Genomic DNA, 15,300 nt, shown 5'->3' with positions numbered 1-15,300 from the left:
GCGTCTTTTTGAGAGGGAAGAGTACTCTAAAAACGCTGTAATGTGCACAAGAAACCGTTGGCCCTTCTATTTTCATCAATCAAATAACGAAAATCCAAATACTTAATATAGCGACACCAAAAACCATGTACCTATATATTATTTTAATTTATAATTACATAAATAATATTCTTACATCACAATTCACAATATATATTTTATATTTATATTATATATTGAAAAAAGTATCAAAAGTAATTTACTAAATTAATTATCAGTATTACGTACTATTATCCAAATAATCAATGAATATACCTATACGTCGAGTTGTTTATCAAATTTATATGGGTAATACCAAATTAATAACAAAATTAATATAATACAACATAATAATATAATATTTCACATTTCAAATTTTCGTATAAATAATATTCGGGTTTAGAATATTATTATATAATAATGTTGCAGGAAGAATACGAGTATTAATAAAAATGATAGGTATAGTTGTTTTGTCGTTTTCCGCTAATAGTTATTATACCGTCGCTCGAATTTTGCGCGTTGCGCGTGGTATTGAAAAACGACCAGTGAATTATGCCAATACCAGTGTCGTATTATATAATACCATCATATTATATTATGTGTGGCGCGTACACACGCTTGAGGCTCGTCGCATATTTGGGCGGCCGACACGAATCGCGACGGTACGGCGGAAATAGCGTCATGTACCTACTCATGACGCTGCAGAACCGATGGTATAAAATAGATACGTGCGCGGGTGAAAGCGCGGCTCAGGTGTCGCAACGACGTCGATGGCGACATAATAATTGGCGTGGCGGTGACGGTACGGGTGAGTTGATCGGAAGAAAAACGTCATCTGCGGTGCCGCCGACTCGGCACACAGTTTCCGGATATGGTGATGGCATCGGCGGTGACCGGACACAGACACGGTCGACGGTACGATACCATAATAAAGATAATCGGACGGATCCGAATAAGTGTAAATTAAATACCTATATCACGTGTGAATTAACAAATTATTAATTATTAATTTTTTTTTTAACGAATAATTTATTCACACCAGGCAACATTCATGATCGGAAGCGACTGTGTGCGCTCTTTGTTTGTGTGCACCCGCATGTTTCCGATTAATACATCATTTGTGTTTGTTATAATGGTATATCTACATGACTATAATATAATATTATAATATTGTTATTATTATAATTATTGTTAAAATATGTGAAGTAAACATACCGGTACTGATAACTGATAGTTGATGATAGTGTTTAATAATATAAATTATCTTCTCGTCAGTAATATGTCGGTAACTACTAACTAGTCGGCGGTCGCTGCCGATGTCGCTTATCAACTACACTTTACCCGTATAAGCTGGATCGACTCTCCACACTGCAGCTGACCATATGTATTTCCAGTTTTCCACGGTGCATTACTGCCGTACACTCTCCGCGTGCCGTCAATAAGTCGTTATTATAATAATTCACAGTCACGAATTCATCATTACTGCAACAGGGGCCACGTCGTTGAACGTGTCCGTACCAATAGTTGCCGTACCATATAGACGAAGAGTGGTAAGTATAGGTAGTAGTCTACCCGGTAGATTCTACGGTATAGTAGTAGTCCTTCGTGCCAGTAATTTTAGCAACAGTGACATAATATTTTTTTATTTTTCTCGGAGATTATAGATATGCATCTGTACATAAATAATTATTGAAATATTTCGAGATTTGACCACGCACTCGGCAATACGCACGTCGCACATATACAACTCGGTGGCATTCGATTCATTATAGTTAAAAACAATGTTATTAAAATATGTGTTTTGTGAAACAGTAAATAGTGTGGTCAGAATAAAAGCGATTTAATACCAATAAAACTTGGTATAAAAATAAATAAATTAATTAAATTAATAACTTAAATATTTTCATTTAATTGGAACGTAAACGTATAAATGTCATTTGAAAAAAACCAATGTACCTATCTAGAAATTTCAACAAGACTATAAAATGTCGGATGTATACAATCGTTGTTGTAATTGTACTACGACGTACTGTTTATGATTGGTGTTATATTATATTGTTGAACATTATTGTGAGTTATAATTTGTACACCGTACACGCATATCCATGACTTTTCTACAGTTGCATAGGTAGTACCTATAAGCAAAGATAATTTACCTGTCTATTTTATTTTTTAGTCTTACTGTAAGTCCTATTACCAGTGAAACTCGTTGATAAGCTACATTTTAGACAATAGTCAATGTATCCCAATATCAGGTAGGTATCATCCGATCTTGGGGTGTTAATAATTAACACATTTTTATATACTATACACATGCCTAACAGTTTTTTTTTTTTTAATGAACCATTAATAATTAAATTACAAGCACATAAATGAAGAATTTACTATTTTAATAAGCAGATTTTATTTATTGATTGATTCTTTTTAATTATATTAAGTCTTATAGGTACTGCTTGAATCCATGACATTTATCTTTTCTGTTCTTTCCTGTAACATATTTTAAAAGTAATTGCATTAACTATAATAATAGGAAAGTTATTACTCTATTATTTTATTAATCGGTAAATATGAGTAGGTATATAGGTCTAAGAAAAAAGGAGAAAAAATGAAAAATATATAAATAAAAATAATCTATTTTAGATTCGGGAGGAGCAATAAAAAAGCTATTAATTAACAAATATTTTTTTTTTAATGTAACTCAGAAACGAATAACCGTAAATACGAAAAATCATTAACAATAACTCAGGTTCGGATAAACCACGAAAAATCTACCTAAATCTAAATCAACGCCTTTAATTCTGCGGTTGTCAGTGTGTTGTCGATGCACTGGTGGCTAGTGGGTCAATCGATCAGTTTCGGTACACCGTTACGGATGTCAAAGCCACCGCCCCAAAAATCTACCACTTGATCAGCTTGAACGCGGTGGTAAATTTCGATTTTCGGTGAAACAGGTGGCATGCCACTGCAGGAGTTACACCGCTACATCGGTACGTCAGTACATCACGCTGTCTACCATTAAGGGTATTATGACATCATACTGGTGGCTCACTGATCCAACTAGTACGTGGAACAAACCGTCGGTCACCGAAGCTACTCGACGCATCCACGGGGGCGCCACGATCGCTGACTGCTGGCTGAGTGGTACCCGTAGGTCCCACTGGACCGCGTATTTTTCGGCATTGATTCGCCCCTCGCCCTGCCGTCAGTTGTTGTCTGTCTGTATTCAACATAGTAGCTGACCTGGGATCTTTTATTCCGCGCGCGCGTATTCTGGTGATCGCGATTTGGTTGAGTTCTAAGTAGTCCTCATTACTTCATTAGGCCTGCCGCCTTCCGATATTTGTGATTTTTTCACCACTCTATCAATTTTTACAATCCGCTCCACAACTATGTCAGAAGACGATAATCATTCTGTCGATATCGACAATCCTGAAATTCCGGTGCCACCTGCGGAACGATTGGTCGTCTACCGTAGAGGCTCTGAGTCTTCAAGCTCATCGGATACATCGGGAAGCTCAGGTATATCCGGTTGTTCTGAACCAATATCAGATTATTGGGATTATTTGAATACCATCAACTTCGAAGACATGACTGCGGAATTAAGTGATTACGGAAGCGAGGATGAAGTCGAAGGAGCCTCTGGCGACTCAGTGCCGCAGAGAAGAAAGCAACTCGAAAAGTTCAGGAAGAAACTGGCCACGATAAGGAAGAAAGTAAAGAAACATCTGCTCTCGATGATGGCGCGTTTCAACGACGATGCTGAAGTCTAACGTCAACGCCGAACATGATTTTCGCCAAAACATTATATATATATATATATAAATATATATAAAAAAAAAAATCGCGTTATATTATTGTCTCGTTCTACTAAACTAATAAATGTATCGTTCACTCTTAAATTTAATGATGTTCATACAATTATTTAACTATGTATAATGAATCAATTAAATGAATGTAATTTAAATTTTACTGTTTAGTTAATATTTTATTTCGTAGAATAAATTAATTCCTACATAGGTCTACCAAAGGCTTTGGTTTACCTTTGGCCACATAGATGGAGCTCGATAAATTTAGTTCAATGGGCTCAATGATACATAGCTATATTGTTGCATGATAAAAATATATATTTATTTATTTATTTATCAATTATATTGGACCCATAAATTATGTACACACTACATAGTAAGCAAAGCAATTTCCTATTTTTCCTATTTTTAAATTTAAAACAAAAAACAAAAATTGTATACAAGAAATTCATAATTTACATCATATTAAAGCAGATGTTCTTATCCTCAACACTACAGACAGATCTTAAAATTGAATACAAAACATTTATATTTACTATCATACAGCATAGTATAATTTTAGTATAACTATCTAATGCTAGATTGATTTATATTGATTCCAGTACAAACTAAAAATGTGATACATCTAACTTTTAAAACCCAGTCTTGGTATATTATGTTACCTTTGCAGGTATACTTTATTAATATTAAAAGGTTAGTAACTAAACAAATAATAATAATTTTTACTTTACAGAATGAAATTCCGATTTAAATTTTAAACAGACAGTGTAGTACAGTGTAGTGTAATATAAACAGTCTATGATATTTTATACATATATTTATAAATTTATAATAAATATAAATATAATATATAATTTTTAATTAAAACATAATATAAGTAAGTATAATCGTAATATAACTATTAAGTAGGTATATAAGTATATTGTATCATATGATAATATATATAAATATATATACCTAGTGACAAACAATGAGTTAAGTGTAAGAATATAATATTATTAAACTAGGTATGTGAATACCTAAATAAAACTATAATGAACATTCAATATTATAATAATAATTTTAAACGATTATAATTGTAATGAGAATTTGGAGATGTATTGAAGAAATCCAGTTTTTTTTTTCTGCTGTTGCCCAGGGACATTGAAGCATTACATGGTAAATTAGTATCTGTGAATACAATGTAAACTGTATCTTTATTAGGAATTGGCTAACATTGATACTGTTATAAGAAATTGATTTTATTACAATCATTTGTCTATGATTTGACAAGACCATCTATGTGTTAAACTATTACTGTTGAAATACTTAATTTAGTTTTATTTCAGCATTTTAATAGAACTGGAATATCAACAAGGACACTTTATTCCAATTACGACCGATAATACAATTAAAATTATCAGATTTTCAAAAGTACAAAAAAATTCTCCAGGTAAAAAAATACAATTAAAATAAATGAAAAAATTAACTTAACATAAGTTGGATTTTAATTTAAGAATGAGTCCAAAAACATTTTTTGCAGTTTCTGTTGTTAAGTATTAGGCAGTTTAGTCAATTAAAATAACAGTGGCGCCTAATAGCTTTTAGTTAATATTTTATTTCAAATATTATCTCATAAAACCATTCAAATTCTGCAATAGTGTAAAGATACTAACATAGGAATGACTATATTTCATTTGATCATGATAGAATTACACTATATGACAAATGTTGGTTAATTTTTTAGCAGATATGCTATATTTATTTCATTTTATTTATTTATTTTATTTTAATACAGGCCACAGGCCAAAGTACAGAATATCAAATTAAACATAATATAAGTACAATACAAAAATGTGTAGTAGATATAACAATTGAAATAGAAAAGGTAATAAGACAAAAGAAAAGAATTACAAATATTATTATATGAATAGTGTTAAAGGTTGAAATATTACAAATACATTAAATCAAGCAACCTTGCACCATTTTATGAATATAGTATACATTTTACCTGGACATATTTTCTGTGCAAGGAGTAAGTATTTGCTGTTTTGTATGCAACACATCCTGAAAAATAATTTGGATATTAGTGTCATCTTCACTAAAGTTGGTCTTGGTGTCAACATGAATAATAACAGCTAAACTATTGTATAAGGGTAAAATAAATGTAAAATTAAAAATAAGTAAATAATTAATAAATAAATAATATTTAAAATTTTTAATTATAAAAATATACAAATTATAGTGTATGCTAATAATTGTAAAACCACAGATTTCAGTTAATCTGTGGTAGAACTATAAGTTATAAAATTAATGATACCTATCAATAAAATTCAAGCTCAAAAAATAAAATAAATAAATACATACATGAAAATATTGAACCATTTATTATTGTGGGCAAATTTCCTGATAAAATTGAAATAAAAATGAAAGAGAATAATATCATAAAATTCATAATTATAATAAAGCCCAATTAACAATCAGATTACTTTCCTATCTTTATCAAGATCCACACAAAACTTAAATAAATATATAGTGTTGGATAAATGGTCCAAATTTTAACAGCTGTATATGTGTGCAATAAATTAATGAACAAAAAATAGTTTATAATTTATTTGATAAACAAATGGGATTTAGAGAAAGAGAAAAAAAATATTATCACTCATTAGGTAATCAGTACACATTTTTAATTTATTTCAGTATGTGCAGTATGAATGACTTTTTGATTTAGCTGACGTGATAGAAATATTTCAACAATTAACTTCAAAATATTTTGAAAATATAAAAAAAGTAAATGTGTATTTTGACTATATGCTGGTGAGCAACATGCAAAATAATATGGTATAAAATGAGAAAACGAAAAAAAAATTTTTTCTTATATTATTATATATACCTATATTAATTGTATATGTAGTCATTGTTATTATACCATGTAATAATAAATTATTATTTTATTATTAACTCATAGATAGTAAAACAACCCAAAAATATATTATATATTAATATATATATATATATAATAATACCTTTGGTAATTTTAAACTTTAAAAGTTTTCAGATGAGTATAATATTAAAATAATTAATACCAGTTTTAATTTTTAAAGGAGTAATAGACTAGCTTAAATGGCTGTTGGAGTAATGCAATCGATGTTTAAAAAATGTTTGAAAGAAGGCAGTGATTTAAACTTTTAATTGTTAAATAATAATAACTGTTGCAAGTTTACTTTACTCTATAACTATTAACTAATAATTATTAAGCTTAGAACACTGATAAATAATTTTAACACTATGCATAAGCATCAACTAAACATAAAATGTATATCCCATGTTCTATGTGAATTGGACTAACATCCGTCAAATAAATAAATAAGAAATTGAGAGGATATGAGAATATTATAATAATGATAATCCAAAATATAATATATTAAATGCAGGTAAAAGAGAAAGTGGTTTTTATTTGGGAGATAGTATATTTATTAAAAAAAATAAAATAAAATGTGGTATAAGTATCCTAGCTTAATTATCAAAAAAATTGATTAAGGATGATAAAAATAAAGTTTTAAAGTTGTTTTTTAAAAAAAATGTATCATACACATTTCTTTAATAGTTAAATTTATAACAATTTTACAATTCAAAGAGAATAATGATAATCAATATGGTAAAAATACTACAAATTAAAAAAAGAGTTAATACAAACTACAAAGTAAAAAAAATACTTAGATTTGTGTTGGACAACTACCTACCTTAACAACTGTTATAAACAGTTATAAATTACTATATAAGGAAATTACTATTTAATAAATTTATTGTTAATTTAATAAGTTTTGTTGTAAATAATGTATACATAATTTAAGTTATCTACTCTTTTGTGAAATAATTGTTAAATTACTTGTTAGTTTGTTACTTATTTTTTTTTAATACATAATATGAAAAAAAAATGATAATATATTTATAGATGTAAATATAAGTATATAATCACATAAATATTTTTGTAATAGCTATTTGACAAGTTTTATATTTAATAAGTTTGAAAAAATTAATTTCAAAATAAAGAATGATGTACTTATTAACAGTGGCTTAATTGTGGTGGGCAAGAGGGAAGCACTTGAATGATAATTTGTAATTTACTAATTTAATTATCAAAAAAATTAACTTCCTCAACACTAACTATGATTAAAACAAAACACAAAACCAGGATTAGGTCTACTATAGTATTAAAAAAAAAAAAAAAACACAAGTTTTTATATTGCTATAACTTATAACTTTAATATATTTTATAGTTTAAGATGTTGTTTTAATAATTTCTATAAAATGTTAAAAAAAATTCATTATTATTATTATCTATTTTACATAGGTAAAATTTGAACAATTGTATTTCATTGTTAAGACCTTCTATATTGTTTTAAAATTTTTATACTATTAGCTTGATAATAATTTCAAAATGTTTAAAGAGAAAGATATTCTATAGGAAGTTGTAAATATTTAATCTTATTAATTATATAACTGTAGATGCGGGTACAACTTCAAACTGTATGTTTTGTTTTTGTGGTTATGTCGCTTAATTTTACTGTATTATTATATAGGTAATTACTAATTTATTGTATTATTAACACTGTACCTACTTGATAGAATAGTATGTGTCATTGTAAATTAAAAGTATAATATTTTTAATAAATAAAATAAGCTACTAACAAATATATAATTTTGCTACCAAATACCACTCAACATTGAAAATTAATTCATTTCTTCTAATATATGTCATCAGACAAAATAAAAATATATTAACTACATCATATTGTAAAATTAATTAAATTAATCTCATCACCAACAATATTTTTCAATAAGTACTTAATTAAAATATATTTTTCACTGATGTCTATTGTATGGTACTTACATACCAACATCTATACAAATTCATGAACAAAAAAAAATTACAAATTTTATACTGTTCGCCCACTGACAAAACAATAAGTTTAAACCATTTCATTAATTTCTTAGTGGTGTAGTAGTACCTATAGGAGCCCAAGCACTAATTATTAATTATTGTAATTACTTTTGCAATTTGCAAGTATAAATAAGTACCCATTGGCCATTAATCATTACCATTAGATTTTTGAACATGTATAGTTAATTAGATATCGTTTTTTTTTATTTAAAATGCCTGTATAAATATTTAAATTTGAATATACTGGTTATGAATTGTTTATTTGTTGTGGTGTACTAATGTGGGCATAATATTTTGGCTTACTATATTTAGTTAATTTTTGATTATTGACCAATGGCTTATGAATTATTGAATACTTAAGATAGGTACTTATTGTTGGTACATTATTAGCAACATTTGTTAAACTGTTATCAGTTTCATTATATAATTTTATATAAATAATTTATTCTTTGGTGTCCTTTAGATAGAAGAATATACTTACATAAATATGGATATAAGATTTCAATTCCCAAAAAAATAAAAATACTCAAAAAAGTAGAAAATAGTAATATAATAGTATAATACAATTAATACATAAAACAATATGACAACTAAAATAAATTACTTAAACTTAAATATATAACAACTTATAAGGATTAACAATTAAAATGTAACGTTCCATGGTTTGTTATTGAAACTCACTCACACCATCCTCATACTAATAGTAGTAATAATTAATAGTATAATATAATAGGTGATAATAGTTTATTTTTTTTAAAAAAATATTTTCAAAAATAAATTTTAAAAAAGTTTCCTGTTGAAACAAATAGGACCCAATAAAACAAACTTTAAGTAATCACTAACCAGTATTCAGTAATACCGGAAAGAACGTTTTACGTTTACAAAGTTATAGGTACACTAAACACTTTAATATTTTATATATGCTTAATATCTAACACATTGCGGATACTGCAAAATAGTAAATACCAAAGTATAATTCATAATTCTTGTACAATGTGTAAAAATATTTTAAAACATATTAATTAGTACTTCAAAGACTCATTAAAAAATCATCAATGCACTAATGGCTTATTTGTCAAAAAAAAAAATATATGTTGTTAAATATGACCTAAAAAAAAATTATACGCTCATATTACACTAAAAAATAACATTTTTTCTTTATATATTTTATTAAGATATGTTATTATTTATTTAGTAGATGCGCTTAAAAAAAATTAAATCAGTTTATACAGTATACAGACATGATAGATATACAGTATGGTATACATATACTGATATACTACATAGTACATTGTATTATTTTTATTTTCATATTGTTGCATTACTAATAATATTCATATATAATTCATATATAGTCTCTAATCTCAGACCCACCTCAATTTGGTTTTACTTATCAGCAAACAATTAGATAATATAAAACTTATATTCACTTTTATGTGTTGTCTGGAGATTATATTTTAACGATTGTATTATTGATTAGGTATTGGTATAATGGTATACACATTATATTATATGATTTGATTTCGAAATCCCCTCGTTGTGTAATCTCTTCACTCAAGACTCAAGCCCACAATTCCACATGCCTGAAAGATCAATTAATAACTATAGATTTCATCCTATCGTACTAAGAACATACAGATCGTTGAATTTCTCTTAAATTAAAATTATATATGTATAAAATATACATTATGTGTACGATTGAGTAACCCACACATTTAACGAAAAAACCAGTTTTTATTCCACCCTAAATAGTTGTAAGAAATTCAAGGTCGATAACAGGAAGATTCCACGAGAAATTGTTTTCCAACGATGTCTTAGCACAGAACAATACTAAATAATACAAGTTATTATTATTAGGACTAGTGATAATAATATATTGATATTAAACCCATATAATATCGTAAAATAAAATGTAGGACTCAAGTAAATAAATATAATAAGTTATACAGAATTACTGAAAGTCGAAATAATAAAAATTAAAATTGTTTAATCGAGGAAATTAATAGTATGAAAATTTAATACGATCTTCGTAAAAAGTGTGTCGTTTTTCTATCGTCAAAAGATAATTTCTTATATTACCTATAGATTAGGGGACGTTTTTCATAAATTATTTTCATATAGTGCCCATGCCCCGTATACTGATATACTGGACATGTAAAAATATTATACATATACGCGGGATTCCAGAAAGTTATTATTTGCGTCAAAAATACACGGCATGTGTAATAATTTATAACGTAGGAGGGTGCCTGCTTTAGAATAATCCGGCGCCAGTTCGAACGTTACCCGCGTATAACGATTATACACCAAATTCCGGGACGGCGGCGGCAAGGGTTTGTCCATTGTCATGCTGCGGACTGCGACAGTCTATAATATTCTCTTTTCTTGTAATCCATCGAGACACTATGCGTGTGTGTGTGTGTGTGTGTGGGGTATAAAAGGTAAAATACACGTACACAATACTTTACAAAACAGCCGTTTGTACAAAGTATATTATTCATTATTGTTATTATTTGTAACTACGCAGTGGGTATGCTGTAAAACGTGTTTGCTACTCACCCATGATCCGGGGCGGCTACAATATTATAATTCATTTATTATACGATCCTTATCGAGCATTCGGCCGTACGTGTACATTTTTAAGTACATACACGACAAGATTTTTGTACGATGATGCCGGATTTCTATAACTTCAATATATTTGATTTTGTTATAGCCTTTTACATTTTATACCTACACAATTAAACATAACCAAGATAACAAATCGTATACGTATACTGTATAGGTATATTATTATGCCGTCTTTCCCTCAACATTTAAATTTATTCAATTGATTTTGTTTCGTTTTTAGTTATTTGTTTTTATTAAAATAATTAAAAAAATGTAATTTTGTAAATTAAATACTACATTTTTGTTATTATTTAAGAAAATTAAAAGTAAAATTATAATAGAGTAATAATAAACAGCAACCGTCATACAAAATAATTTTATACAATCGACAATCGTGTTCTTAGGCAGTTCGTTGTTAAAAAAAAACGTAGATACACTACGATTTACCGATACAATTTATTCAATTATTGATATCAGAAACTGTCTAGTATGAAGAATTGATAACTTTAAATTTAATTTATAAATAGATTTTGGAGTACATAACTTCATAAGACATAAGTGGGTACAACCAAACGTCTTATTAATTTCTTATTATTTAAAAAAATAAAATACAATAACACGTAGGTGATTATATATACAAGAAAATGTTTAGTTTTAAAATATAATATTTTAATAATCAATTAGCAAATTCATTAAGCTGTGGTCAAATGGAGCGACTCTTTTATTTTAGATAGAAAATGTATCTAATTTATTTCTTTAGTTTTGTAAAAAAAAATGACGAAAAAAGATTATTTGTGATTTTATAAACATGTTTTTTTAAGCTTAATAGTTAATGTACCTACAAACCTTAGGTTAAACTGGTTAAAGTATAAAATATATATTATAGTTATAGCAAAAAAAAATTATTACAATTTGCATGCTCTTGACAATACTTTTAATCATAAATAATTAAAAGTCAATAATAATAATAATAAATTATTTGCAAAATAACAATCCATATTATATATATAATATTATTAAATTATATATTATATTAATATGTTATTAATAAAATAATGAAACAATTAATCTATGAGCACGCATAATAAAGATTTCCATTTTCATATTTATATACATAATAATAATATAGAAGGTAATAAATACGTATTTAAACTGGGAGCCCTCTCTCCCATTAGCAAAAATTTTATAACAACAAAAAAATGTGAATTTTTTCACGCTCAAAAGTAGGTAATGACTAAAATAGATACAATTTCATATACTATATTTATATTTTTATTATTTACTAGCTCCGCCCAAGATTTTAATTAATAATAATTAATAACTAATTATTTATTAACTTTATCCGACTAAATTTATGCCTAAAACCTTCTCTGTGATGTCCTCTTTAATTTAAAAAACTGCGCGACGATTGAATAAGTAGTTTCGAAGTTTATCCCGAACATACAAACAAACGCTAACATTTTATATATTAATATAGATTAATTAAATAACTAATTTCATGCTAAAATTTTAGTATAAGTGAAACATTATACAGTGGCCGGCCCGAGATATTATGGCGCCCTTAAAAATATAGCTTAAATATATATAACAATTTATTATTATAAAGAAATGTAATTATTACACACCGTTATTATTTAAAATTTTTTTTTACTAAAACATGAGTTTTTACAATTTTTTGAGCACTTACAAATCCTTATTCTGTAGGCGCCCCGGACGACCGCTCGGTTCGCCCGTACCTTGGGCAGCCACTGACATTATATATCAACAAACTCATCTCTTCAAGTGGTTTTTGCTAACTAAACAGACACGCTAGTATAATATATAACAATATTAGTACCTAATATATAAACCTATGATAATAAAATTGTTGAAATAACATGGTACGATTGGTACGGAAAGTATTTTACTACTCAAAACAATTATTCATATCTACTCGCCGATAAAACACACACAAAAGAAAAAAGGTCAGATTACAGGTAGCTGGAAACCCGTGGGCCGCCGTAATAATATATGGTGTCGGCACCGATGCGGTCGGGACATTTGCGGTCGGCACCTTTTTTGTGCCGTTTGCGGTCAGATTATTTCTATCCACCTGATTATCTAATCTAAGGTATATATATATTATATTATGTACTAAATAATTATATATTAAATTGATTCTATATTTATTGTAAAAATATGTTTAAAATCTCGACTCTAGCTCAGTATGAAGTTGACAAAAATTTGACAAAATGTTTGAATATCATTGCTAATATTCAAAAATTAGAATAAGTAATATAATATTATAATTTATAATATAATATTAATAAAAATGATAGTAACAATAATAATAATAGTAATAATAAAAAAAATAATAATAACAATTATAATCTTTTAAACACGCCAGTAAAAAATACTGTCAGTCCTAAGCCTGAAAAAGTGTGAAGGAAAGTTCAAATATAACATGTACCTACTTATATATTATAGTATATAGAATAAATTTATATATTATATACTTTAAATTTAGATATAAATAAGCTGACCGCAAACGGCACGAAAAAGTTGCCGACCGCAAATGTTCTGACCGCAAATGTCCCGGAACCATAATATATATAGGTCTACGATTTATACGTTTATTTTAATTAAAAATAACTAATTATTTATTAATTTTATCGGACTAAATTTATGCCTATGTCATTCTCTGTGCTGTCATCTTTACTTTAATTTAAAAACAACTGCACGACGATTGAATAAAACATAATATATAGTTTCGGAGTCTATCCCGAACATATAAACAAACGCTATCATTTTATATATTAGTATAGATTAAGGTACATTGTATAATATATTTACTTATTCTCTTTTTTATTCATTTTAATACAAAACCTTTAAATAATTATATTGGTAAATGAGTGATATCGAGAAGTTATAGCTTATTAGTATTTACTTTTAGTTATTATTTATTTACTTATTTAGTATTATTGACCGTGTGTTGTATTTCTTTATGTATATAATTCTACTGTATGTGTGTAGTGTGTACCTATGACACTGAACACCTCCTAAACGGCTGGACCGATTTAAATGATTTTTTTTGTATGCGTTTGGGTGACGCCCTGTATGGTTTAGATTCACAAATCAGCCTGATAAAGTTAATTATTAATTCAAAAATTAATAATTAAAATAAACGTGTATAAAATTGTATACCTGTATACTGCACAGCTCAGCAACCCGTGGGTTTCAAGCTACCTGCAAAATGCAACCTGACTCTTTTTCTTTTGTGTGTGTCTATTCGGTAATCGGTACATATGTATAGTTGTAACCATGTAGGTATGTCGTATAATATAAAAACATTATGATATTCAATAAAATAGATTCCTACTATTTACCACGGATGTAGATACTATGGTTGCACAACGAGCACGGATATGACGGCTCAGAATGTTCCTATCAAGAATGAATAGAAAGTCGCGTCATACTAGCGCTCTCTATAGCCTCTATTATTGTTATTAGTTATGGTAACATCACAAACTAAATGTAGTCTGTGGTAACATGGTACAAGATTTCTATAATAATGACTGTAGAGGGCACTAGTAGTACGCGACTTTTTGTCAGATTTGATAAGAACATTCTGCGCCGCTCAACGCCGTGATCCAATATAGGCTGTCGTGCAACCATAGTATCTATATCCGTGCTATTTACTAATTACGAGTTTATAGTTGTATTAGTATAATCGTATTATTAATACTTTTAAAATAATTTTATTGTAAATAAGTAGAAATATTTTATATTTCCCTTATTCAAAAATTATAACTTATTATTTGTTATTTTTAATTTAATATATTAAATATGATATTTCTATAACAATACATAACTAATATCTGTTTATAAAAATTTGGTGTACGACGCGCGGGTATGATGTTCTCTATGTATTCCAGAACTACTCAACTGATTTTTATAAAATAA

General features: G+C 27.5%; 1 long non-coding RNA gene across 1 annotated transcript; it reads right to left on the bottom strand.

Annotated features, from left to right (window-relative positions):
- Window positions 1–2,336: 2,336 nt before the first annotated feature.
- On the bottom strand, window positions 2,337–13,135 carry LOC132930869 (uncharacterized). Its single transcript, XR_009662291.1, has 3 exons — window positions 13,046–13,135; window positions 5,815–5,870; window positions 2,337–2,505 (listed from the first exon to the last, which is right to left on the bottom strand). It is a non-coding gene; the product is annotated as an uncharacterized LOC132930869 (long non-coding RNA).
- Window positions 13,136–15,300: the final 2,165 nt, after the last annotated feature.

Source organism: Rhopalosiphum padi, chromosome 4, assembly GCF_020882245.1.
Source record: "Rhopalosiphum padi isolate XX-2018 chromosome 4, ASM2088224v1, whole genome shotgun sequence".
Taxonomy (NCBI): Eukaryota; Metazoa; Arthropoda; class Insecta; order Hemiptera; family Aphididae; genus Rhopalosiphum; species Rhopalosiphum padi.
This window is presented reverse-complemented; position numbering and strand designations above follow the sequence as displayed.